Source organism: Sorex fumeus, unplaced genomic scaffold (genome assembly GCF_029834395.1).
Source record: "Sorex fumeus unplaced genomic scaffold, SorFum_2.1 ptg000105l, whole genome shotgun sequence".
NCBI lineage: Eukaryota > Metazoa > Chordata > Mammalia > Eulipotyphla > Soricidae > Sorex > Sorex fumeus.
Window position 1 is genome coordinate 934,584 of NW_026606162.1, and position 26,914 is coordinate 961,497.

The 26,914-nt window shown below is 56.2% G+C and overlaps 1 pseudogene; it reads right to left on the reverse strand.

Moving 5' to 3' along the window:
• The window catches only part of LOC130042591 (CAP-Gly domain-containing linker protein 1-like), a 74,388-nt pseudogene that overhangs the window by 35,099 nt on the left and 12,375 nt on the right, over positions 1 to 26,914 (reverse strand).

Genomic DNA, 26,914 nt, shown 5'->3' on the forward strand with positions numbered 1-26,914 from the left:
AGCAGAGAAGCTCTGTCCCTGGGTCTGCCGAGCCTGGAGTCCAAGGTCTCAGAGAGTTCCGCTATCTTGTTCTGTGGGTCTTCATTCGTGCGTGAGTCTCGGCTGGAGCTGCCATGCGGGTCTGGAAAGCGTCCTGAAGTGTGGCGATGGCTGTGGTTCGTGGGATCAAGCAGAGAAGCTCTGTCCCTGGGTCTGCCGAGCCTGTAGTCCAAGGTCTCAGAGAGTTCCGCTATCTTGTTCTGTGGGTCTTCAGTCGTGCGTGAGTCTCGGCCGGAGCTGCCATGCGGGTCTGGAAAGTGTCCTGAAGTGTGGCGATGGCTGTGGTTGGTGGGATCAAGCAGAGAAGCTCTGTCCCTGGGTTTGCCGAGCCTGGAGTCCAAGGTCTCAGAGAGTTCCGCTATCTTGTTCTGTGGGTCTTCAGTCGTGCGTGAGTCTCGGCTGGAGCTGCCACGTGGGTCTGGAAAGTGTCCTGAAGTGTGGCGATGGCTGTGGTTGGTGGGATCAAGCAGAGAAGCTCTGTCCCGGGGTCTGCCGAGCCTGGAGTCCAAGGTCTCAGAGAGTTCTGCTATCTTGTTCTGTGGGTCTTCAGTCGTGCGGCCAGAGCTGCCACGTGGGTCCAGAAAGCGTCCTGAAGTGTGGCGACGGCTGGGTAGTGGAAGTAGTGTCGATAGTGGAAGTCTGCCAGTGGGGTATTTATCTGGGTAAGGTGTGTCTCCTGTGGGCAATTCGATCCCTGGGTGGTTGATGGAAGCAGACAGGCAGGGTACGGTGGGGCTCCTGATTAGAATCCCTTTGTCACCTGTGGTTGGTGGGAGCAAGCAAAGAAGCTCTGTCCCTGGGTCTGTTGAGCCTGTAGTCCAAGGTCTCAGAGAGTTCCGCTATCTTGTTCTGTGGGTCTTCAGTCGTGCGTGAGTCTCGGCCGGAGCTGCCATGCGGGTCTGGAAAGCGTCCTGAAGTGTGGCGATGGCTGTGGTTCGTGGGATCAAGCAGAGAAGCTCTGTCCCTGGGTCTGCCGAGCCTGGAGTCCAAGGTCTCAGAGAGTTCCGCTATCTTGTTCTGTGGGTCTTCAGTCGTGCGTGAGTCTCGGCTGGAGCTGCCATGCGGGTCTGGAAAGTGTCCTGAAGTGTGGCGATGGCTGTGGTTGGTGGGAGCAAGCAAAGAAGCTCTGACCCTGGGTCTGTTGAGCCTGTAGTCCAAGGTCTCAGAGAGTTCCGCTATCTTGTTCTGTGGGTCTTCAGTCGTGCGTGAGTCTCGGCCGGAGCTGCCACGTGGGTCTGGAAAGTGTTCTGAAGTGTGGCGATGGCTGTGGTTGGTGGGATCAAGCAGAGAAGCTCTGTCCCTGGGTCTGCCGAGCCTGGAGTCCAAGGTCTCAGAGAGTTCCGCTATCTTGTTCTGTGGGTCTTCAGTCGTGCGTGAGTCTCGGCCGGAGCTGCCACGTGGATCTGGAAAGTGTCCTGAAGTGTGGCGATGGCTGTGGTTGGTGGGATCAAGCAGAGAAGCTCTGTCCCTGGGTCTGCCGAGCCTGGAGTCCAAGGTCTCAGAGAGTTCTGCTATCTTGTTCCGTGGGTCTTCAGTCATGCGTGAGTCTCGGCCAGAGCTGCCACGTGGGTCTGGAAAGTGTCCTGAAGTGTGGCGATGGCTGTGGTTGGTGGGATCAAGCAGAGAAGCTCTGTCCCTGGGTCTGCCGAGCCTGGAGTCCAAGGTCTCAGAGAGTTCCGCTACCTTGTTCTGTGGGTCTTCAGTCGTGCGTGAGTCTCGGCCGGAGCTGCCATGCGGGTCTGGAAAGTGTCCTGAAGTGTGGCGATGGCTGTGGTTGGTGGGATCAAGCAGAGAAGCTCTGTCCCTGGGTCTGCCGAGCCTGGAGTCCAAGGTCTCAGAGAGTTCCGCTATCTTGTTCTGTGGGTCTTCAGTCGTGCGTGAGTCTCGGCCGGAGCTGGCATGCAGGTCTGGAAAGTGTCCTGAAGTGTGGCGATGGCTGTGGTTGGTGGGCTCAAGCAGAGAAGCTCTGTCCCTGGGTCTGCCGAGCCTGGAGTCCAAGGTCTCAGAGAGTTCCGCTACCTTGTTCTGTGGGTCTTCAGTCGTGCGTGAGTCTCGGCCGGAGCTGCCATGCGGGTCTGGAAAGTGTCCTGAAGTGTGGCGATGGCTGTGGTTGGTGGGATCAAGCAGAGAAGCTCTGTCCCTGGGTCTGCCGAGCCTGGAGTCCAAGGTCTCAGAGAGTTCTGCTATCTTGTTCTGTGGGTCTTCAGTCGTGCGTGAGTCTCGGCCGGAGCTGCCATGCGGGTCTGGAAAGCGTCCTGAAGTGTGGCAATGGCTGTGGTTGGTGGGATCAAGCAGAGAAGCTCTGTCCCTGGGTCTGCCGAGCCTGTAGTCCAAGGTCTCAGAGAGTTCCGCTATCTTGTTCTGTGGGTCGTCAGTCGTGCGTGAGTCTCGGCCGGAGCTGCCACGTGGGTCTGGAAAGTGTCCTGTAGTGTGGCGATGGCTGTGGTTGGTGGGCTCAAGCAGAGAAGCTCTGTCCCTGGGTCTGCCGAGCCTGGAGTCCAAGGTCTCAGAGAGTTCCGCTATCTTGTTCTGTGGGTCTTCAGTCATGTGTGAGACTCGGCCGGAGCTGCCACGTGGATATGGAAAGTGTCCTGAAGTGTGGCGATGGCTGTGGTTGGTGGGATCAAGCAGAGAAGCTCTGTCCCTGGGTCTTCCGAGCCTGGAGTCCAAGGTCTCAGAGAGTTCCGCTATCTTGTTCTGTGGGTCTTCAGTCATGCGTGAGTCTCGGCCAGAGCTGCCACGTGGGTCCAGAAAGAGTCCTGAAGTGTGGCGACGGCTGGGTATTGGAAGTAGTGTCGATAGTGGAAGTCTGCCAGTGGGGTATTTATCTGGGTAAGGTGCGTCTCCTGTGGGCAATTCGATCCCTGGGTGGTTGATGGAAGCAGACAGGCAGGGTACGTTGGGGCTCCTGATTAGAATCCCTTTGTCACCTGTGGTTGGTGGGAGCAAGCAAAGAAGCTCTGACCCTGGGTCTGCCGAGCCTGTAGTCCAAGGTCTCAGAGAGTTCCGCTATCTTGTTCTGTGGGTCTTCAGTCGTGCGTGAGTCTCGGCCGGAGCTGCCATGCGGGTCTGGAAAGCGTCCTGAAGTGTGGCGATGGCTGTGGTTCGTGGGATCAAGCAGAGAAGCTCTGTCCCTGGGTCTGCCGAGCCTGGAGTCCAAGGTCTCAGAGAGTTCCGCTATCTTGTTCTGTGGGTCTTCAGTCGTGCGTGAGTCTCGGCCGGAGCTGCCATGCGGGTCTGGAAAGTGTCCTGAAGTGTGGCGATGGCTGTGGTTGGTGGGATCAAGCAGAGAAGCTCTGTCCCTGGGTCTGCCGAGCCTGGAGTCCAAGGTCTCAGAGAGTTCCGCTATCTTGTTCTGTGGGTCTTCAGTCGTGCGTGAGTCTCGGCTGGAGCTGCCATGCGGGTCTGGAAAGCGTCCTGAAGTGTGGCGATGGCTGTGGTTCGTGGGATCAAGCAGAGAAGCTCTGTCCCTGGGTCTGCCGAGCCTGTAGTCCAAGGTCTCAGAGAGTTCTGCTCTCTTGTTCTGTGGGTCTTCAGTCGTGCGTGAGTCTCGCCCGGAGCTGCCATGCGGGTCTGGAAAGTGTCCTGAAGTTTGGCGATGGCTGTGGTTGGTGGGATCAAGCAGAGAAGCTCTGTCCCTGGGTCTGCCGAGCCTGGAGTCCAAGGTCTCAGAGAGTTCCGCTATCTTGTTCTGTGGGTCTTCATTCGTGCATGAGTCTCGGCTGGAGCTGCCATGCGGGTCTGGAAAGCGTCCTGAAGTGTGGCGATGGCTGTGGTTCGTGGGATCAAGCAGAGAAGCTCTGTCCCTGGGTCTGCCGAGCCTGGAGTCCAAGGTCTCAGAGAGTTCCGCTATCTTGTTCTGTGGGTCTTCAGTCGTGCGTGAGTCTCGGCCGGAGCTGCCATGCGGGTCTGGAAAGTGTCCTGAAGTGTGGCGATGGCTGTGGTTGGTGGGATCAAGCAGAGAAGCTCTGTCCCTGGGTCTGCCGAGCCTGGAGTCCAAGGTCTCAGAGAGTTCCACTATCTTGTTCTGTGGGTCTTCAGTCGTGTGTGAGTCTCGGCTGGAGCTGCCACGTGGGTCTGGAAAGTGTCCTGAAGTGTGGCGATGGCTGTGGTTGGTGGGATCAAGCAGAGAAGCTCTGTCCCTGGGTCTGCCGAGCCTGGAGTCCAAGGTCTCAGAGAGTTCTGCTATCTTGTTCTGTGGGTCTTCAGTCATGCGTGAGTCTCGGCCAGAGCTGCCACGTGGGTCCAGAAAGCGTCCTGAAGTGTGGCGACGGCTGGGTAGTGGAAGTAGTGTCGATAGTGGAAGTCTGCCAGTGGGGTATTTATCTGGGTAAGGTGCGTCTCCTGTGGGCAATTCGATCCCTGGGTGGTTGATGGAAGCAGACAGGCAGGGTACGGTGGGGCTCCTGATTAGAATCCCTTTGTCACCTGTGGTTGGTGGGAGCAAGCAAAGAAGCTCTGACCCTGGGTCTGTTGAGCCTGTAGTCCAAGGTCTCAGAGAGTTCCGCTATCTTGTTCTGTGGGTCTTCAGTCGTGCGTGAGTCTCGGCCGGAGCTGCCATGCGGGTCTGGAAAGCGTCCTGAAGTGTGGCGATGGCTGTGGTTGGTGGGATCAAGCAGAGAAGCTCTGTCCCTGGGTCTGCCGAGCCTGGAGTCCAAGGTCTCAGAGAGTTCCGCTATCTTGTTCTGTGGGTCTTCAGTCGTGCGTGAGTCTCGGCCGGAGCTGCCATGCGGGTCTGGAAAGTGTCCTGAAGTGTGGCGATGGCTGTGGTGGTGGGATCAAGCAGAGAAGCTCTGTCCCTGGGTCTGCCGAGCCTGGAGTCCAAGGTCTCAGAGAGTTCCACTATCTTGTTCTGTGGGTCTTCAGTCGTGTGTGAGTCTCGGCTGGAGCTGCCACGTGGGTCTGGAAAGTGTCCTGAAGTGTGGCGATGGCTGTGGTTGGTGGGATCAAGCAGAGAAGCTCTGTCCCTGGGTCTGCCGAGCCTGGAGTCCAAGGTCTCAGAGAGTTCTGCTATCTTGTTCTGTGGGTCTTCAGTCATGCGTGAGTCTCGGCCAGAGCTGCCACGTGGGTCCAGAAAGCGTCCTGAAGTGTGGCGACGGCTGGGTAGTGGAAGTAGTGTCGATAGTGGAAGTCTGCCAGTGGGGTATTTATCTGGGTAAGGTGCGTCTCCTGTGGGCAATTCGATCCCTGGGTGGTTGATGGAAGCAGACAGGCAGGGTACGGTGGGGCTCCTGATTAGAATCCCTTTGTCACCTGTGGTTGGTGGGAGCAAGCAAAGAAGCTCTGACCCTGGGTCTGTTGAGCCTGGAGTCCAAGGTCTCAGAGAGTTCCGCTATCTTGTTCTGTGGGTCTTCAGTCGTGCGTGAGTCTCGGCCGGAGCTGCCATGCGGGTCTGGAAAGCGTCCTGAAGTGTGGCGATGGCTGTGGTTGGTGGGCTCAAGCAGAGAAGCTCTGTCCCTGGGTCTGCCGAGCCTGGAGTCCAAGGTCTCAGAGAGTTCCGCTACCTTGTTCTGTGGGTCTTCAGTCGTGCGTGAGTCTCGGCCGGAGCTGCCATGCGGGTCTGGAAAGTGTCCTGAAGTGTGGCGATGGCTGTGGTTGGTGGGATCAAGCAGAGAAGCTCTGTCCCTGGGTCTGCCGAGCCTGGAGTCCAAGGTCTCAGAGAGTTCTGCTATCTTGTTCTGTGGGTCTTCAGTCGTGCGTGAGTCTCGGCCGGAGCTGCCATGCGGGTCTGGAAAGCGTCCTGAAGTGTGGCAATGGCTGTGGTTGGTGGGATCAAGCAGAGAAGCTCTGTCCCTGGGTCTGCCGAGCCTGTAGTCCAAGGTCTCAGAGAGTTCCGCTATCTTGTTCTGTGGGTCGTCAGTCGTGCGTGAGTCTCGGCCGGAGCTGCCACGTGGGTCTGGAAAGTGTCCTGTAGTGTGGCGATGGCTGTGGTTGGTGGGCTCAAGCAGAGAAGCTCTGTCCCTGGGTCTGCCGAGCCTGGAGTCCAAGGTCTCAGAGAGTTCCGCTATCTTGTTCTGTGGGTCTTCAGTCATGTGTGAGACTCGGCCGGAGCTGCCACGTGGATATGGAAAGTGTCCTGAAGTGTGGCGATGGCTGTGGTTGGTGGGATCAAGCAGAGAAGCTCTGTCCCTGGGTCTTCCGAGCCTGGAGTCCAAGGTCTCAGAGAGTTCCGCTATCTTGTTCTGTGGGTCTTCAGTCATGCGTGAGTCTCGGCCAGAGCTGCCACGTGGGTCCAGAAAGAGTCCTGAAGTGTGGCGACGGCTGGGTAGTGGAAGTAGTGTCGATAGTGGAAGTCTGCCAGTGGGGTATTTATCTGGGTAAGGTGCGTCTCCTGTGGGCAATTCGATCCCTGGGTGGTTGATGGAAGCAGACAGGCAGGGTACGTTGGGGCTCCTGATTAGAATCCCTTTGTCACCTGTGGTTGGTGGGAGCAAGCAAAGAAGCTCTGACCCTGGGTCTGCCGAGCCTGTAGTCCAAGGTCTCAGAGAGTTCCGCTATCTTGTTCTGTGGGTCTTCAGTCGTGCGTGAGTCTCGGCCGGAGCTGCCATGCGGGTCTGGAAAGCGTCCTGAAGTGTGGCGATGGCTGTGGTTCGTGGGATCAAGCAGAGAAGCTCTGTCCCTGGGTCTGCCGAGCCTGGAGTCCAAGGTCTCAGAGAGTTCCGCTATCTTGTTCTGTGGGTCTTCAGTCGTGCGTGAGTCTCGGCCGGAGCTGCCATGCGGGTCTGGAAAGTGTCCTGAAGTGTGGCGATGGCTGTGGTTGGTGGGATCAAGCAGAGAAGCTCTGTCCCTGGGTCTGCCGAGCCTGGAGTCCAAGGTCTCAGAGAGTTCCGCTATCTTGTTCTGTGGGTCTTCAGTCGTGCGTGAGTCTCGGCTGGAGCTGCCATGCGGGTCTGGAAAGCGTCCTGAAGTGTGGCGATGGCTGTGGTTCGTGGGATCAAGCAGAGAAGCTCTGTCCCTGGGTCTGCCGAGCCTGTAGTCCAAGGTCTCAGAGAGTTCTGCTCTCTTGTTCTGTGGGTCTTCAGTCGTGCGTGAGTCTCGCCCGGAGCTGCCATGCGGGTCTGGAAAGTGTCCTGAAGTTTGGCGATGGCTGTGGTTGGTGGGATCAAGCAGAGAAGCTCTGTCCCTGGGTCTGCCGAGCCTGGAGTCCAAGGTCTCAGAGAGTTCCGCTATCTTGTTCTGTGGGTCTTCATTCGTGCATGAGTCTCGGCTGGAGCTGCCATGCGGGTCTGGAAAGCGTCCTGAAGTGTGGCGATGGCTGTGGTTCGTGGGATCAAGCAGAGAAGCTCTGTCCCTGGGTCTGCCGAGCCTGGAGTCCAAGGTCTCAGAGAGTTCCGCTATCTTGTTCTGTGGGTCTTCAGTCGTGCGTGAGTCTCGGCCGGAGCTGCCATGCGGGTCTGGAAAGTGTCCTGAAGTGTGGCGATGGCTGTGGTTGGTGGGATCAAGCAGAGAAGCTCTGTCCCTGGGTCTGCCGAGCCTGGAGTCCAAGGTCTCAGAGAGTTCCACTATCTTGTTCTGTGGGTCTTCAGTCGTGTGTGAGTCTCGGCTGGAGCTGCCACGTGGGTCTGGAAAGTGTCCTGAAGTGTGGCGATGGCTGTGGTTGGTGGGATCAAGCAGAGAAGCTCTGTCCCTGGGTCTGCCGAGCCTGGAGTCCAAGGTCTCAGAGAGTTCTGCTATCTTGTTCTGTGGGTCTTCAGTCATGCGTGAGTCTCGGCCAGAGCTGCCACGTGGGTCCAGAAAGCGTCCTGAAGTGTGGCGACGGCTGGGTAGTGGAAGTAGTGTCGATAGTGGAAGTCTGCCAGTGGGGTATTTATCTGGGTAAGGTGCGTCTCCTGTGGGCAATTCGATCCCTGGGTGGTTGATGGAAGCAGACAGGCAGGGTACGGTGGGGCTCCTGATTAGAATCCCTTTGTCACCTGTGGTTGGTGGGAGCAAGCAAAGAAGCTCTGACCCTGGGTCTGTTGAGCCTGTAGTCCAAGGTCTCAGAGAGTTCCGCTATCTTGTTCTGTGGGTCTTCAGTCGTGCGTGAGTCTCGGCCGGAGCTGCCATGCGGGTCTGGAAAGCGTCCTGAAGTGTGGCGATGGCTGTGGTTGGTGGGATCAAGCAGAGAAGCTCTGTCCCTGGGTCTGCCGAGCCTGGAGTCCAAGGTCTCAGAGAGTTCCGCTATCTTGTTCTGTGGGTCTTCAGTCGTGCGTGAGTCTCGGCCGGAGCTGCCATGCGGGTCTGGAAAGTGTCCTGAAGTGTGGCGATGGCTGTGGTGGTGGGATCAAGCAGAGAAGCTCTGTCCCTGGGTCTGCCGAGCCTGGAGTCCAAGGTCTCAGAGAGTTCCACTATCTTGTTCTGTGGGTCTTCAGTCGTGTGTGAGTCTCGGCTGGAGCTGCCACGTGGGTCTGGAAAGTGTCCTGAAGTGTGGCGATGGCTGTGGTTGGTGGGATCAAGCAGAGAAGCTCTGTCCCTGGGTCTGCCGAGCCTGGAGTCCAAGGTCTCAGAGAGTTCTGCTATCTTGTTCTGTGGGTCTTCAGTCATGCGTGAGTCTCGGCCAGAGCTGCCACGTGGGTCCAGAAAGCGTCCTGAAGTGTGGCGACGGCTGGGTAGTGGAAGTAGTGTCGATAGTGGAAGTCTGCCAGTGGGGTATTTATCTGGGTAAGGTGCGTCTCCTGTGGGCAATTCGATCCCTGGGTGGTTGATGGAAGCAGACAGGCAGGGTACGGTGGGGCTCCTGATTAGAATCCCTTTGTCACCTGTGGTTGGTGGGAGCAAGCAAAGAAGCTCTGACCCTGGGTCTGTTGAGCCTGGAGTCCAAGGTCTCAGAGAGTTCCGCTATCTTGTTCTGTGGGTCTTCAGTCGTGCGTGAGTCTCGGCCGGAGCTGCCATGCGGGTCTGGAAAGCGTCCTGAAGTGTGGCGATGGCTGTGGTTCGTGGGATCAAGCAGAGAAGCTCTGTCCCTGGGTCTGCCGAGCCTGGAGTCCAAGGTCTCAGAGAGTTCCGCTATCTTGTTCTGTGGGTCTTCAGTCGTGCGTGAGTCTCGGCTGGAGCTGCCATGCGGGTCTGGAAAGTGTCCTGAAGTGTGGCGATGGCTGTGGTTGGTGGGATCAAGCAGAGAAGCTCTGTCCCTGGGTCTGCCGAGCCTGGAGTCCAAGGTCTCAGAGAGTTCCGCTATCTTGTTCTGTGGGTCTTCAGTCGTGCGTGAGTCTCGGCCGGAGCTGCCACGTGGGTCTGGAAAGTGTTCTGAAGTGTGGCGATGGCTGTGGTTGGTGGGATCAAGCAGAGAAGCTCTGTCCCTGGGTCTGCCGAGCCTGGAGTCCAAGGTCTCAGAGAGTTCCGCTATCTTGTTCTGTGGGTCTTCAGTCGTGCGTGAGTCTCGGCCGGAGCTGCCACGTGGATCTGGAAAGTGTCCTGAAGTGTGGCGATGGCTGTGGTTGGTGGGATCAAGCAGAGAAGCTCTGTCCCTGGGTCTGCCGAGCCTGGAGTCCAAGGTCTCAGAGAGTTCTGCTATCTTGTTCTGTGGGTCTTCAGTCATGCGTGAGTCTCGGCCAGAGCTGCCACGTGGGTCTGGAAAGTGTCCTGAAGTGTGGCGATGGCTGTGGTTGGTGGGATCAAGCAGAGAAGCTCTGTCCCTGGGTCTGCCGAGCCTGGAGTCCAAGGTCTCAGAGAGTTCCGCTATCTTGTTCTGTGGGTCTTCAATCATGAATGAGTCTCGGCCGGAGCTGCCACGCGGGTCCGGAAAGCGTCCTGAAGTGTGGCGACGGGTGGGTATTGGAAGTAGTGTCAATGACCTAGACTGCCACAATGAAGGAAGACAAAAATGATCGTCTGTACTTTCAATGCACGTACGCTAGCATCAGATGCATCCATCGAGGACCTGATGGTACAAGCACGAATGATCAAGTATGACATCATTGGTCTTACCGAGACAAGAAGGCACGAATCTCACCATGCCGTTTTCGACACTGGAGAAGAATTGTTCCTCGGAACATGCGATAAAAGAGGTGTTGGAGGCGTCGGTGTCCTTGTCAACACAAACTTGGCCAAGAGCATTGATTCATTCGAATGCCTAACAACCCGAATCGGACGTTTACATTTGAATAGATGTGCTCACTGCCTGCAGTTTCTATCTTCGTTGTCTCCGCACCAACATCTCATTATGATGAAAGAGAAATCTGAAGTTCTACATGGAGCTAGAGAAGTTCTATAAAGAAGACCACACCTTCTACAAGATCATTGCGGGTGATTTTATTGCCAAGATAGGACCGAGAAGATCAGCTGAAGAACTTCACATCGGGACCCATGGCCTAGAATGGAACGAACAGGGTGAGAGACTGTCTGAGTTCATCATGTCGACCAAGACCATTCATGGTAACTCACAGTTCCAGAAGGCAGAATCTAAACGATGGACATGGGTGTCTCCTGGTGGACGATTCCACAACGAAATAGACCACATCATATTCAATCAACGGTTTTGCCTGACTGATGTCGCTGTTGTCCCAAAATTTCGAACGGGATCGGACCACCGTCTTCTTTGTGGAAAATTCTACTTCACAGAGCGGGGAGAAAAGGCTGCAAAGTTCAAAAAGAGAACTCCCAGAATGACCACCAACTGGGAACTCTTTGGAACTATTGCGGCAACATGGGAAGATGCCATTGTTGACAACATTGACGAGGAATATGATCGACTGGTTCAGCACCTCCATGAATGTGCGAGGAACGCCAAGAGAGAGATAGCCACAAAAAATCGCCTATCTTCGAAAACTCTTAAGCCAATTAGCCAGCGTGGTTTGGTGCATGCCTCAGGCAACCGCAAGCTCACGTCCAAGCTGCAAAGCAGTGCAGAGATGCGATCAAAGAAGACCTCAATGAGAGAAGAGCAGAAGTACTGGTAGATGCGGCAGAAGCCGGGAAAAGTATTCGTAACGCCCGCCTGTCCTTCGCCAACTACAAGACCAAGATGACTGCCCTCCGACGTCCTGATGGATCCATCACATCCTCCAGAACGGCAATGGAGAAGATTATCCATGACTTCTACTCAAATCTCTTTGATAGACATGTCCACTTGCCGACATACCTAATTCCACAGGATGGATATGTCGTTCCCAAGGTTCTCCCTTCCGAAATCCGACACGCCATTTCGTCGGTAAAGAAACAAACAGCACCCGGCCCAGACAAGGTCAGACCTGAACACCTGAAGAACCTGCCGTCAGTACTCATCAATACACTGGCTCGGCTCTTCACTCGCTACCTGTCTGAATGCAAGGTTCCGTCCCAATGGAAAACCAGCAGGACCGTACTACTGTTCAAGAAGGGAGACATCCATGACATTGGCAAATATCGCCCGATGCCTACTGTCTGTTATCTACAAGTTGTTCACTCGAGTCATCCTAAATAGGATTGGCAGAACACTAGATGAAGGACAACCATGCGAGCAAGCTGGGTTCCGCAAAGGATTCAGCACCATCGACCACATACACACGATAACCAAGCTCATTGAGGTTTCTCGGGAGTTCATGATGCCGCTCTGTTTAATGTTCATTGATTTAAAGAAGGCCTTTGATTCTGTTGAGACGGAAGCGGTCATTGAAGCCCTAGCCAATCAGGGCATTCAAGCCCAATACATCAGGATCCTCCGTGAGCTGTATTGCGGATTCACTACCAGGATCTCACCATTCTACAAAGAAGTGATCTTTGATGTCAAGAGAGGGGTGCGGCAGGGTGATACCATTTCACCGAAACTCTTCAGTGCCACCCTCGAGAACATCATGCGACGACTGGAATGGGAAGGAATGGGAGTGAAGATAGATGGTCGGCAACTATACCACCTCCGCTTTGCTGATGACATTGTTTTAATAACACCAAACATCAGCCAAGCGGCACAAATGCTGGCCGACTTTGACCATGAGTGTGGAAAGCTAGGACTACAGCTGAATCTTACAGCTGAATCTTATTGAAGACAATGTTTATGAGAAACAGCCTTGTTCCTGACGCCCCATTCGCTCTCAATGGAACGACCATCTCCGAATGCAACAGCTATGTGTACCTAGGTCGAGAGGTCAACATGGCAAATGACCTGGCACCCGAGCTGCGCAGGAGGAAGAGAGTGGCTTGGAACGCCTTCAAGAACGTCGAAGAAATAGCTAAGAGGACGAAGAACCTCCGGCTCCGGGCACATCTCTTTGATTCCACTGTTCTTCCTGCATTAACATATGCCTCAGAGACCTGGGCCCTACGCAAACAAGATGAGAATGCTATTCAGATCTCCCAAAGAAGAATAGAAAGAGCTATGCTTGGAATATCACGTTTCACTCAAATGAGAGAAGGAATCCGGAGTTCTGACATCCATCGACGATCAAGAATCAGGGACGCTGTCTCATTTGCCAAGGTGTCGAAAATCAGATGGGCTGGTCACGTAATGAGATTTAAAGGCGACCGCTGGACTAGAGCTGTTACCGACTGGATTCCACAGGATGTCTAAAGACCGCGTGGCCGCCCACCTACCAGATGGTCAGACTTCTTCGTCAAGATCATGAATGATCGGTTTGAGGCCCTTCATGTTCCTGGAGCGAACAGATGCCATTGGGCTACACTAGCGCACGACAGGGACAAATGAAGACGTTACTGGCGCCTGCTCGAGCAAATCAACGACTAACGGGAAGTTAAGTGTGATTAAGTGTGCGATACATGGGATCGAGCGTGTAAAACTAAAAATGTATCAAAATATGTACATATGTATTAAAAAACACTTATATGATATAAAGATGTACACATATGTACATGCTATGTATGTACATACATATATGTGTGTGTACATTATTTTCCTTCTTGTTTTGGGGTTCACACCCGGCAGAGGTCACGGCTTCCTCCTGGGTGCTTGGGGGACCATGGGTGATGCTGGCATCCCCCGGTGGGTCACGTGCACAGCAAGTGCCCTCTCGCTGCACTAGTTCCAGCCGCTCTATTTCTCTCCACTGAGCTTCGAACCTTAACATTTCTCTGATACACTAAAAAATGCCTTTGAGCACTCAAGTGAAAACATGAAGGCCTGAACTTACTGAACAAGCTAAAAACAAAACGGAAAACCCAAGCTGGGGTCCCTGGTCCCGTGCTCTGCTGGGCGCCCCGGGAGAAACCCCCTTCCGGCTCTCACAGCCGCCACCGGGCGGGGGGAGTGTCTGCGGCTGCAGGCCGAGGCCCACCAACAGAGCCCGACCCCGAGACGGCTGCCCTGCACCCACCCACCTTGGACTTGTCGGCTTGCGTCTTCAGCTCGGCCACCTCCCGCAACAGGCTCCCGTTCTCCACCTGCACCGCCTGCAGCTTCTCCTCCGCTGAAGCAGCAGCTTCCGCAGGGCCTGCAGCGCCTCCTCGTGCTGCGCCTGGCTCTCTGCGGTGGACTTGGCGTGCTCGGCCTGCAGAGCCTGGCACTGGCTGCGGCTCACGTCCACCTTCTCCTCCTGTGGGGAGCCGGGGGCCACCGTCAGCCGTGGGCCCAGAGCCTGCCCCCAGCACACATGCACACACACACACACAAACACAACGCACACAAACACACAAACATACCTGCACACACACGGCGACTCTGCTCTGCTCACCGGCACACACACACAATGTTCATGAAAATGAACTTGCACTTAGAACATAGATATTGGGGGCTGAAAGGCTGGCACAGGGTCCAGGCACCTGAGTACAGCCAGCCGGTTAGATCCTGAGCCAGGAGTACCACCGAGTGTGGGGGGAGCCCCAATAAACACGGTGATCATTTGGGGGCTTGGAGAGAAAGAGCACTGGGTAAGGCCACTTGGCCCCGGTCGGAATCCTGGCACTAACAGGAATATCCTGAGCACAAAGCCAGGAGTCACCTCCAAGGACTGACAGGCATGGCACTAGTCCCCCACCACCACCCCCCCCAAAAAAAAAATATATATATATATATGTATCCCAGGGCCAGAGCGATAGCCCAGCGGGGAGGGTGTTTGTCTTGCACAAGGCTGACCCGCCTTTGATCCCCAGCATCCTATAGGGGATGCACCGTCAGTAGTAATTCCTGAGTGCAGAGCCAGGAGTGATCCCTGAACATCCCCAGCTGTGACAAAAAAAAGAAGAAAAGCAACAAGAACTAGAACAAGAACAAAAAAAACCCAGAAAACAAAAATAATCCACCCCAAACTCAGCTATCAATGCCCAGTGTGTACCTGCCTGGCAAACACGAGTGAGTTGTGCAAGTATGTATGTATTTGCTTGCATGTCCAGGACATGTATGAGTCTGCACATGACAGAAGCCCATGTGTGTATTCTGGGGTGTGTGCATGGCTGTGGAGACGCGTGTGTACACACGTTCTCGAGCACACACAGATAGACTGTGATGCTGCGTGTGTTTGGCCCATGCTGCCCCGGCAAGAACGATTCCCTTGGATACTTCCCACAGGGTTCTGAACGGCTCCTTAAGAGCTCAGTCCCGGGTCCTGACGGGGCCCTGTCAGTACTGTCTCAACGGAAAGGCCCAGTTCACCAAGGTCCAGCGCTGTAGTGATGGGATAGCGGGGAGGGCGTTTGTCTTGCACGTAGCTGACCCAGGTTCAATCCCCGGAATCCCATGTAGCCCCCCAAGCTCAGCCAGGAGTAATTCCTGAGTGCAGAGCTAGGAATAACCTCTGAGCATCACCAGGTGTGACCCAAAAAGCCATAAAAAGAAAAACAACCAAATACTTTAGGTGTTTTCTTTGTATGTGTCCAACCCAGCTTCAATCCCCAGCATTCCACGTGGTCCCCTGAGGGCCACCAGGAATGATCCCTGAGCACAGAGCCAGATGAAGGTCTCAGCACAGCTGAATACAAAAATACCCAAGACAAAAACAAACAAACACACACACACAAAATCCTAAAAAGAAAACAAGAAAACACACTTTGATCCAGTGTAGGAAGGTGTCTGGAAGGTTCCAGAAAAGCGGCCTTCCCAGCGCATGTCTCTCACCCCCTCCCGTTGCTGTGAGCCCCCAGTGCTGCTGGCTGGCAGGGGAGACAGAGCAGAGGGGGCAGGGGGCACGGGAGAGGAGCCTGAGGCGCTGCTGAGGGGAGGAAGGAGTCCGGCACTCCGGGAGCATCGCTGGCCACTCACTGATCAGGCAGAGGTGGAGAGCACAGCGGTGACAGAGCAGCGCACCTACCTTTGCTGCCCCAACAGGGGCTCGTGCATCCCCTGGGGCTTTCCAGCTGACACGCTCGTGAGCCTCAGAGGCGACAGGGCTGAGCTCGCCTGAGGAGGCTTCGCTTTACCCTCAGCAAGGTAAAGATCAGCGTCCAACTCCCCTGGTACTCACCAAACTCTGAAGCTCTTTCTCCAAACCTCCTTCACTCGGCCGGCTTCGTTCAAGTTCTCCTGAAGACTCCGAAGCGCTAGCCCCTTCCCCTGCAGCTCCTCGGCCAGGCTATGGGCCTACCAGAGTGACAAGGATGGAGTGAATGGACCAAGGAGACGAACAGGACCGGGAAGGGGAAAACAAAACAGAAAACACGTATGAGAAGCCCATGACCCAACACAACCCCGAAGAACAGAGGTGTGAGGTGAGCATGATTGCCTGAAGCTTGCGAAGTCAAGGCCTTGGTGCTGTCAGTTCTGGTGATGACTGTGTAGTGGTTATTTAAAATGGCCCAAACAGAGGCGTTTTCTAGACCTAAATTTGGAGTGACCAGAAAATAAGAAAGCCTATGAGAAAGACTGACTTTCCAGGGGCAGGGAGACGGCACAAAGGGCTTGAGTACACACCAGGCCCGAGTTTGAACTCCAGCACCACTGGGCAGACTGAGATCGGTCCACAAGCTGAAAAGACCACTGCTGGGCGGGAGGACCCCAGAGCCCAGAGCATGGCTTGGCGAGGAAGAAGGAAGTAAGCAAGGGAGGAGGGAGGCTAAGGATAGGAAGGAAGGAGGGAGGAAACAGGGAAGAAAGGGAAAGGGAGGGGAGGGAGGGAAGAAAAGGTTATCTTTTTTTTTTTTTTGGCTTTTTAGGTCACCCTAAATGCTCAGGAATTTCTCCTTGGCACTGACCCGGCAAGCTTACCGAGAGTATCTCTCCTGCATGGCCAAGCCTGGCAAGCTCCCCGTGACGTATTCCATATGCCAAACACAGTAAGAAGTGTCACAATGGAGACGTTACTGGGTCTGTTCGAGCTAATTGATGAACAACAGGAGAACAGTGACAATGACAGTGACCCCATGGGATGATGGAGATCGAACCCACGTGGGCCGTGTGCAAGGCAAATGCCCTTCCCACTGTACTATCACTCCAGCCCCCAAGATTTACTTTCTTGTAGTTTCTTTTCTGTGACTTTAAAAGTTTGAGGGGTTTCAATATTAAATTTAAAATTAAGAAACTCTAATCCACTAGACAGCAGTCACCAGAACTTGACGTTTGTTACATCTGGATGTGAACAAGTGGGTCAACTCTCCCCTGCTGTGTCCTAGGAATTGATTCTGTTTGTTTCAACCAGTGTTTCTGGAATGCCAGCTAAGGAGTCCTGAGTCCTGAGAGGAACTCCCGGGGGTCTCTGGGTCCTTCTGTTATTTCTGTCAGTCCTGTTTACAGAGGCCGCAGCCCTTCCATCTTGGCCAACAGAGAAGTTTCTCCAACAAGCGCCCAGCGCTGGGGGGGCTGGGAGGGCGTGTCCCTGCCACCACAATCCTATAGGAGGAAAAGGGTATTTCTTGGGGCTCCTTGGTGAGGACTGCAGCTTCCTCGGCTTGGCCCAGATCTCACTGTCTTGTCCTTCCCCAGGGTCAGGGCTACCATGAGAGTCCATGCCCGTGGCCAGCAGGAGGCCATGCTGGAAGGCGGACTTGGCCCAAGCACCCCTTAGAGGCTGAAAGGGCTGAAATCTCTGCAGGGCTGGGCGGGGGCTTGTGCTGCAGGCAGGGAGGGGCCGGCAATGAGAAATACCAAGATGGGCCACGTCACCAGCCCTGAGGGAGCTCAGAGGCTCAGAGGCATTGAGCACCAGCTGGAAACTGAGGCGCCTCGGGGAGAGGACGGCAAAGCCAGTCACACGAGCACCTAGGTGGTCAGCAAGGTCAGGGAAAGACCCTCGCGGCCAGACTCGAGCCCAAGGGTCTGGGCCGATTCGGAGAGTATGCAGGGGGCCTAGGGGGGTGGGCAGAGGTTTGCTCTGGGGGCTCCTATCTTGTTTTCTCAGCGGCCTCGTGAAGAGTTCTCTGTTTCAGAAAGACCCCAGACGGGCCCGATTAGCCGGGGCCAAGGCTAGCACGGCATCCGGGTGCTGGGGACCAATGACAGCGCCAGAATCATGCCGACACGTTTTCAGTCCCATCAGAGAGAACCGCACGGGAGGTGACCGGGAGACCTGTCAGCACCAAGCCGGAACACGGCAGCGAAGCAGACGGACACACAGCACGCAGGGAGCGAGCGTGGAAGTTGGCGAGGGCGCCCGGGGACCAACCTTGCCACTCTCGGCCTGCTTTGCATTCTCTAACTCCTGAATCTGCACTCAGCCACCTGGAGCTGCTGCCTGAGCTTCTCCATTTCCAATTGACCTTCGGAACTGGCCTTCCGGAATCCATCGAGCTGCAAGAGCTTCTCCTGGGTGGCCTCCAGCTGCGTCGTGGCGTCGGCCAGGGCCGGGGCTTGCTGACTACACATGGCCCGCAACCCCTCCAGGTCCTTTACCTTCATCTCCGCCTCCTGCAGCCTGTTCAGGGCATCCTCCATTTCCACTAGGTGCTGGTCCTCGGTCTGGTCGAGCTTGGCCCGCGCGGCCTCCAGGCTGTTCTGCTCCTGGGCCGTCCTGACCAGCCGCGACCTGAGCATCCACAGCTCGGAGGCATGTGCTGCATGCTCGGCCACCCTCTGGGCCTTCAGGCTCTCCACCTCCTGCTGGGACTCGAACTGCAGCCTCTCGATCTGCATCTTGAGCTCGGCCAGCTTGGCTGCCTCGGCGCCCACGCCCCGGCTCACAGACGCCTTCGGCTCGCACATGGCCTGTTGGTGCGGGGCGATGGCCGTCTCAGGCTTGGACTTCCACAGGGCGATCAGGTTCGTGTTCTCCTTGTTGGCATGGTCCAGCTTGGTCCTCAGCCACTCGTTCTCCTTGGCGAGCTTCTCGGAGCCGCCTGCAGGGCCTTCGCCTCCTTCTGGTGGGAAAACAACGTTTCCATGAACTTAAAACAGGAAGGAAAAGAAGCAGAAATAGAAATTCTTTTGAAAACTGACTGTTTGCTTCTTCTTGTTTTAAGGAGTACCTTCAAAGACTGGGTTTCTAAAGGATTTGATTTGTGCTGCTCGACTGAAAATCAAAGGTGAGGCAAAGGCATAAACCCAACTGTCAGAACGAGAGAAAAACGCTCATCAACAGCAGCCTCCGGCCCCAAGGAGCAGAAATGCCTCAGCCGGGCCCTGCCAGGTGCATGACCCCAGGTATCCCTGTCTGATTCTGAGTCTCCAGCAGAGGTGGTCCCGGCGGGTCGGGCAGGCCACCCCACATCCTTGCCTGCACCCTGCAAGCCTCCAGGACCTGCCCGGGCTTTACCTCCAGGTCGCATTTGCTGATAGACTCCTCCACGACTCTGAACTGGAGGTCCTCCACTTTCCTGAGGGGGAGAGGGAGAGTTGTGAGGGGCGTCACTGCTGCCCCCCATGAGGGCCACCATCCTGTAGATGCGCCTGACTCAGCCCCCGGCTCCACACACAGGAGGGCTGAGAGAGTCAGCGAGGGCCAGAACAAGAGTACAGAGGGCAGGGCGTTTGTCTTGCACGTGGCCGACCCAGGTTCAATTCCCAGCATCCCATTATGGCCCCCTGAGCAATGCCAGGAGTAATTCCTGAGTGCCGAGGCAGGAGTAACCCCTGAGCATCGCTGGGTGTGACCCAAAAAGAAAAAAAAAAAAGAAAGTCAGCGAGTCCCCTTGGCTCGTGGGAATCCAGAGACTCTTCTGGAGAGCCGGAGGCAGCCCCCGCCACAGCTCGCTCTGGCCTGAGCTTCCTTAAGGCTGAGCCCTTGGCTTGAGCTTGAGGCCGACTCCAGCATCCAGCCTTGCAGGTCCGTCAGGGTCTCCCCAGAGCAGCCTGGCCCTTCTCTCTTCCTCTTCCTTCCAGCTCAGCTCGCTCTCCCCAGCACCCGCCCATGCCTGAATAGCAGTAACCAGAGACTCTGGTCTCTGGGAATGGCCCCGTGCCCCTCAGGGTCACTGGGTGTGACCCCATAAAAGACCCCTGTGCCATCTGCCTTCGAAATTGGGGGATGAGAGGCTAGAATGATAAAGTTGCGGGGAAGGTGCTGGCCTTGCAAGCCGCTGACCTGAGTTGGATCCCAGGTACCCACCCCACAGGGTCCCGAGCCCACCAGGAGTGACTCCTGAGTGCAGAGCCCAGAGTAAATCCTGAGCATTGGCTGGGGTGTGGCCCAAAGTCCAGGAAAAAAAAGGAACAAGTGGTAGGTGAGAATGTGTGAGGGCTCACGCCCAGCGAGCAGGACAGCAAGGGCAGCTCAGGGGAAGACCAAGCATAAAGGGAAGGAGAGAAGAGGCAAAGACAGTGAGGAGGGGAGCGGAGTGAGCGGAAGGGCCTCAGGGACCGGGGGTCCTGTGCGTTCTGTCCTGGGCTCGTGGTCGCTCATGGTCACTCTGCAGACCCAGATCCCTCTCGGCACAATGGCTCCTGCAGGAGGGGACAAGGAGGGACCTGGTCTTCATTTTTCGGGCACACGGTGGCAGGGGCTGGGGCGGGGTGGCCGAGGACGTCCGCTCCTTCTACCCGGCCACCCCTGACCCATTGCCCTGCTGAGATCCAGCCGCAGGGTCTCTTGCCGCTTCCCCGCATCATCTGAGCTGCTGCCAATCTCCTGCTGACCGACGGGCCCAGCAGGGCCCAGGCTGTCCACTGCTGCTTTGCCTGCTGGGAGCTCTCGAGCTACCGGGTTCTGTCCGGGGAGTGGGCTCATCCTTGCCTCTGCAGAAGGACCTGGCCGTGATTTCACGATACACTTAAAGTATATCTGGTCGGATTAAATGCTCTCCCCAGGGCCAAAGAGTCTGTTGGGGGAGGAGGTGCTTGCAGAGGTTCAAGATCCAGCACCTTCAGGAGTGACCCCCCCGCAAGCATAGAGCCAGGAATAAGCCCTGAGCACCCCTGGGTGTGGCCCCCAAACCAAATAATAAATAAATAAAATTTCTAGAAGCACACAAGCTCTCGGGCCCAGCCATGTGCAGTGATCCCAGGAACTGCAGTCAACTCGGATTTCAAGGGGTGGCTGGGAAGAGCTTGGCAGCCTTGGGGGTCTTGCACCAAGACCGGGGCTCAACCCCCCTCCACCGGGAGCAGCCCCCAAGCATTACGCCTGGAGTCCCTGAGCACTGCCACGTGAGCCGCAAAACCAAAGAGCAAAAATAAAAACTAGGAAAGGCAGGTGACGGTGTTCCCTGATCCTCCTGGCCTGAGCGGGTGGGGCAGGCCAGACACACGTGCTTCCTGGGCCCGAGACAGCTCCCTGAGGAAACCAGCACGGGAGCGAAGGTTCAGCCAACCATGAAGATGAGACTGTGAAATTCAGGCGCCAGAATAGGGAGAAAGCAGCACCCCTGGCATGGGGGGAGGCGCGCGCTGAGGGGCTTGGCAAGGTCGGGGCCACGAACTGAACTCAGGATGTTGCTGCCAAAGCCTCTGCCCTCTACGTGGTATGTGAGGCCCTAGGCCCCATCCCAGCAAGGCCAGACCCTCTGTGGGGGCCTGGTACCTCAGAACAGCAACTCAGCCAACAAGCAAACCGGGAGGCCTCCCACAGGGCACGCACGGACCTGTGTGCATGTATGTATGCGTGCATGTATGTACCTGTGGGCATGTCTACACACACCTGTGTGCATGTACGCATTGTGTTTGTGCATGTACTTGCCTGTGTGTATATACCCATATACCTGTGTATATACAGTATGCACTACGTGTACATGTATGAGTGACTGTGTGTGTGTGAACGCTTATGTGTGCACGTATGGAATTATGTTGTCGAGGTATACTTCCATGAACTCACACAGAATCATTCCATATTCCTGTCACATGCGCTAACAGTGATGTGCAATTTAGGAGTGAGCTCCACCCCGCATAAAGATATGCAAGGCAGGGCCCAAAGAGCTGGAGAGCGAAGCCCCAGCGCTGCCCAGGCTCAATCCCTGAGGCCCGCCAGGAATAATCCCGAGCACAGAGGTGGGAGAAAGCCCTGAGCTCTGCCAGGTGTGACCCCAAAACAGAACAAGACAGCAAGGGGAGTCTGGAGATACGGCTCAGGCGTGGGGCTCTTGCTCAGATGTGGGAGGCCCCGGCTCAACCCCAGCCTTGCAAACGGCCCCTTGAAGCACTGCAGGGTGTGGCTCACAGTCAAGCAGAAAAACAAAACCAAATTCCACAAATGGGCTGGCTCGCGAGGGAAGGAGAGGGGCTTCTGAGTCTGCTCCCCTCCTAATTGGTGAGGCGAGGGGAAGGAGGAGTCGGACGTGAGGATGGAGGCAGGGCAGGGAAACCTGGTGGTGGTCGAGCAAGACAGGAATGGCCCCCGGCCTGTGCCCACGGTGTGCGGCCTCCTGGCTCCCGATCCCGTGTCATCTGTATTGTATCTTCCGTTGCACACACACTCACTCCCTCCTTTCCGCACCGAGGGTCAATGCACGGAGCAGAGGGGGCGGCAGGAAGCGCAGCCCCCAGCAAAACCAGCCCCCCGGGACACCCTCTCCATCGTGGGCCCGTTTTCCTGTGGACAATATCTCAAGACACCCTTGCATATTCGGACACAATTTAGTGTTTATGACTCAGATAGACATGAGGGGAGAAGCCACGAGGCCCCAGCTTTGACTTGCGGCCCCACAATGGACAGAAGTCGAGGCCCCTCTGCATGTCGACAGGGGTGCAGAGGGACAGGAGGGAGCAGGGAGAGACGGAGAGAGCAAACAAGCAAGACGAAGCGCCAAGTGTTCCCCAGAGTCTCTGGGCCCTGCTCTGACCCTCCAACGCCCCCTTCAGCTACCCCACTTCATCCCTAAGGTGGCCTGAGGCCGGAGACGAGCCCTGAGCACCCGAGGAAAGGCCCATCCCTGCTCCTGTCACTGGTGGTGGCTGGGAAGCCACTCGCCTGCCACCCAAAGCTGCCCAGCCCACCCGGTCCTGTTCCGCCTCTCGCCCCTGGGGCCGTGGGAGTCTGTGGGGGCCTGAGCACCGCACAGTGCGGGGGGAAGGGGGCTGCTCACTAGTCCCGTGCGGCTGGACCTGCTGCTCACGGATGAGGCCACAGAGCTCACGGAGCTGAACGGGGAGGCCGACGGGCTACGCTTCAGGCTGGCGGGGGTGGTGGCCATCACATTCCTCAGGGCGGCCGCCTTGGTCTTGGCCGGCGTCATGGAGGGGAAGCCGATCTTGGTGACTTTCTGAATGGGAGCAAACAAGCCGTACTTGGGCCGACACTGGAAGTACCCGTGGACAACGAGGAGGGGAGGGACAAAACACACCTTTGGCAAGAGAGACAGGCGCCGACCGAGGCGTCCACTGAGTCCCACAGTCTCACACGCCCACAGACTAACACGCTCCCACAGCCCCAAACTCCCACACACTCACACCCCAACAAACACACCCCCTTCACACCCCAACCAACACTCCCACACTCTCACACTCCCACCCCAACAAACACACTCACACTCACACCCCAACCAACACTCCCACATTTCCACAGCCCCACACTCACACACACACTCACTCCACAACAAACATACCTTGCCACAGCCCCACACTCACACACACACTCACACACCAACAAACACCACACTCACACCTCAACCAACACTCCCACACACTCACACACCAACCAACACACACTCACACTCACACTCCAACCAACACTCCCCCATTCCCACACACTCACAACCCAACAAACACACTCACATCCCAACCAACACTACTACACTCTCACACTCCGACCCCAACAAACACACTCACACTCACACCCCAACCAACACACCCACATTTCCACAGCCCCACACTCACACACACTCACTCCCCAACAAACACACACTCACACCCCAACCAACACATACTCACACCCCAACAAACACTCCCACACTCACCTCAAGAAACACACACACTCACACCCCAACCAACACTCCCACACTCTCACACTCGCACCCTAACAAACACACTCATACCGCAAAAAACACTCCCACATGTCCACAGCCCCACACTCACACACACTCACTCCCCAACAAACACTCATACCATTCCACAGTCCCCACACTCACACACACTCACAGCCCCACAAACTAACATGCTCCCACAGCCCCACACTCACACATACTCCCACACCAACAAGCACACACAATCACACCCCAGCAAACACTCCCACATGTCCACAGCCCCACACTCACACACACTCACTCCCCAACAAACACACATTCACACCCCAACCAACACATACTCCCACCCCAACAAACACTCCCACACTCACCCAAAGAAATACACACACACACACACCCCAACCAACACTCCCACACTTCACACTCCCACCCCAAAAACAACACACACTCACACCCCAACAAACACTCCCACATGTCCACAGCCCCAAACTCACACACTCACTCCCCAACAAACACACACACCCCAACCAACACTCCCACACACTCACACCCCAGCCAACGCACACTCACACCCCAGAAAACACTCCCACACTCACCCCAGGAAACACACACACTCACACCCCAAACAACACTCCCACACTCTCATACTACCACCCCAACAAACACTCCCACATTTCTACAGCCCCACACTCACACACTCACTCCCCAAGAAACACTCATACCCTCCCACAGCCCCACACTCACATACAATCCCAACCCAACAAACACACACTCACACCCCAACCAACACACACTCACACCCCAACAGACACTCCCACACTCACCCCAAGAAACACACACACTCACAACCCAACCAACACTCCCACATTTCAAAAGCCCCACACTCACACACACTCACTCCCCAACAAACACTCATACTCTCCCACAGTGCCACACTCACTCACACATACTCATACCCCAACCAACACACACACTTACACCACAACCAACACTCCCACACACTCACACCCCAATCAACACACACTCACATCCCAGCAAACACTCCCATACTCACCTCAAGAAACACTCACACTCACACCCCAACCAACATTCCCACACTCTCACACTCCCACCCCAACAAACACTCCCACATTTCCACAGCCCCACACTCACACACACTCACTCCCCAACAAACACTCACACCGTCCCACAGCCCAACACTCACACACACTCACACCCAGCAGGCCCGGGGGCTTCCTGCAGGCCGAGAACAGCTGCATGTGGGAGCCCCAGGCTCTCCCCACATCCCTGCAGGGTCCCCGAGTGCCACTAGCAGTGTCCCGGCCTAAGAACCAAGTAAGTGGCCTGCAGTCCCCTCAGCACCTCTGGGCACCGTGCATTGCCCCAGGCTGTCTGGGGGGAGGGGCAGGAGGACCCACCTCGTTCCGGCCACGGCGCCATCATTCTTGCCCAGCGGCTTGTCCAGCTCCACGCACACCAATCCCCCTTGGCGAAGTCCGTCTCCCCGAGGAAGCGCACCACACTAGCCTCCACGCCTCCCACCTGCCGGAGGGATGCGGGTCAGGCACCCTGGACTGCGCACAGAGCTCCCACCCTCGCGAAGGAACATTCTGGCTTCAGAGTAGGGATTTCCTGAAGAAACCCCAAAGGTCAAGGTGCCACTTCCCCCCGCAACCCCTAAGGGTGAGCAGACGCTGCTGCTCAGTGTCCATGCAAGGCAGCGGCGTTCACACCCACTCGCTGTCACCGGTGGCCTGGCTGACCACACCCCCAGGAATCTCTGACCCAGGCCAGTCACCTGATGTGGCGAGGGGGTCGCTGCCCCTCGGGTGTGGGAGCGGAGCAGTGGCAACTCCACCGCTGGAGAACAATTAAGCCAGAAACCAGCTAAAGGAAAATGACTGTTCTCATATCTTAGCGGAGTTCGATTTCCCAGTTCTCCTTCACAAACAGCCTTGGCTTGATGCTTGGCCGCTGGGACGCAGAGCAAAACAGAATCACAGCACTGGACACTGACGGAAATGCTGACAAAAACGGCTGGAGCACCAGGGGAAGGGCACTTGCTTTGTGTGCGGCGACCCTGGGTTCAATCCTCAGCACCCAAGATGGTCTCCCTAGCCCGCCAAGAGTGATTCCTGAGTGCAAAGCCTGAGTGACCTGTAAGCACTGCCAGGAGCGGCTCCAAAACCAAAAAGTCGAAACAGAAATAAGAGAGAGAGAGTGAGAAAGCTCAATGAATAATTCCCGAGAGCGTGGTTTTCTGTTTTGGGGTCTGGGGTAGGACTGGGTTCACGTGCTCAGGGGTCACTTGCAGCACGAGGGGTAGCAGCATCACCCAGGACTGTCTCTGCGAGTCCTGAAGTGCCATCTGCAAAGGCCCTGGCACAGCCTCCCTGGCCAGGCATGGGCCCTGGGCACTGTGAGTGTGACAAGGAATAAAAGCACAAGAGACGGGTGGCTGGGGTGGCGGCCCTGGGGTGAGAAGAGGCTGCAAAGTTCCTGTCTCACAGCTGGTCATCGGCGAACAATTTGGCACAGAGCATGCCGTCCCCGACCAGGAAACAGCCTCCTCGAATAGCACAGCTGGTAGCCAGAAAAGTCTCTCAAGACCCTGACATCATATCCTGGAAATATCATCTGCCCAATACTGCTGCAAGCCTGTCTCCAGAACATTCTGTCAGAGCTCAGCTGGAGAGAAGGGAAGTGATCTCCCAAGGTCAGGAGAACCACCGCACATCAGCCCGAGAAGCTCTTCACGGTTGGACTCTGAGACGCCACAGGATGGACAGAGTGACCTCCCACTCTGAGACACCATAAGACTGCCCAGAGCGACTGACTGTCCCGCTCTGAGACCCCTGCCTACTTGCGAGCACAGGCGGGACTTGAGGTCAGAGCTGGGCATTTCCAGTGACCCCACTGAGGGTCCCTCAGTCTCCTGAGAGAACCAAAGTAGCACAAACTTGGGGGCAGCCTGTCCACAGCCAGGGACGGGGAGTGCCTGGGGCAGGGGACCGTCTTCCACAGGCCTGGAGGCTGGAACAGCTATGTCAGAGCCTTTGAAGGGCTCCTCGGAGGTCAGTCACATAAATATCGGGGCCAGCTGGGGCAGAACCTAGACTTCCTGTGCGCAGGGAAGAACAGGGCAAAGGGCAGGAGGCCCTTTGGAGAGGCGGGTGGGCACCAGCCCTGCACGGGAGCTTCGCCTCGGTTCCCCGAGGCCAGCCCCCACTCGCCACGGCCTCCTGACCACGGCTGCGTTAGGCTGTGGACAGCCAAGCAAAGCTTTCTTGCATTAGGAAAAAGACCAAATAAAGTGTTTGGGTTTTCTTTTTTCCCCTTCTTCTTTCAGAAAACAGCCCTTATGCTGGTTGTGGTCCCCCCAAAAAACCCTCAAAAAAGTTTTAAAGGCGTGCTCTAGCTGAGGTATGGAGCAATAGAACAGCACAGTAGGCAGGGTGTTGGCCTTGCACACACCTGCCCGGATGTGGTCCCTGAGCACGGGGCCAGGAGTCAGCCCTGAGCACCACCACCAATAAATGAGTAACTGATCAGAGTTATTCACCGCAGAGCCAGTGGCGGTGTCCTCACTCCCCTGTTCCGACGACACTGGTGTCCCTGTGTCTGGTTGTGGACGGTTGTGAATGCAAGTTAAAAACAAAAGTCTTTTTTCTTCTTTGGGTCCTTGGGTCACACCTGGCGAAGCTCAGGGGTGACTCCTAGCTCTGCACTCAGGAATCACTCCTGCGATGCTTGGGGGACCCTATGGGATACTGGG